Source organism: Penaeus monodon, chromosome 21 (assembly GCF_015228065.2).
Source record: "Penaeus monodon isolate SGIC_2016 chromosome 21, NSTDA_Pmon_1, whole genome shotgun sequence".
NCBI lineage: Eukaryota > Metazoa > Arthropoda > Malacostraca > Decapoda > Penaeidae > Penaeus > Penaeus monodon.
The window spans coordinates 15,544,781-15,545,281 of NC_051406.1; the positions used below are offsets into that span (position 1 = coordinate 15,544,781).

A 501-nucleotide genomic window follows, 5' to 3' on the forward strand; every position below is an offset into this window, starting at 1 on the left:
AGAAGAGGTTCCCTCCTCTTCCCCTTCAGGCTATTCAAATCCAAAAATGCAAGATGTTATTATTATAACTATATTATCAAAAAACAATTATGCAACACTATTCAATGCTGTTCAATAAAAAAATTCACTCACTGTACTTCTTTGAAGAAGAAACTACAAGAGAATACTCAATTGTAACAGAGGCCAAAGCATACAGGTAATGCTACATAAAAGTTATGTATTAAGATCCTGGTTCCAATATCCACATAAAACAACTGTAAAAATGTATGGATTGTGAGAGCTAACCATACTTGGCCTCCAACAAATGACTGCCTACTCTTAGTGCTCTTCAGATGCAACCTACCTTTTCTGTTATGGTTGTTTTCTTCATCTTATCTGCCACGTCAGCTGTTCCATTTACCATACCAGCTGAAATAGAAAAAGGGAGAATTGTTACACATACAACCAAGGAAAAATATAATTTTACAAATATTCATAAAGATTAGTCATGAACTCCCTTTG

General features: G+C 34.1%; 1 protein-coding gene and 1 long non-coding RNA gene across 2 annotated transcripts in view; both read right to left on the reverse strand.

Moving 5' to 3' along the window:
• LOC119586583 (methionine aminopeptidase 2-like) overlaps window positions 1-501 on the reverse strand; it is a 50,757-nt gene that overhangs the window by 33,919 nt on the left and 16,337 nt on the right.
• LOC119586265 overlaps window positions 1-501 on the reverse strand; it is a 1,114-nt gene continuing 613 nt past the window's right edge. Inside the window, exons 2-3 of the long non-coding RNA XR_005229940.1 lie at window positions 344-408; window positions 1-30 (exon numbers count right to left, since the gene is read on the reverse strand). This is a non-coding gene — a long non-coding RNA (uncharacterized LOC119586265). The remainder of the gene's footprint in view (window positions 31-343; window positions 409-501) is intronic.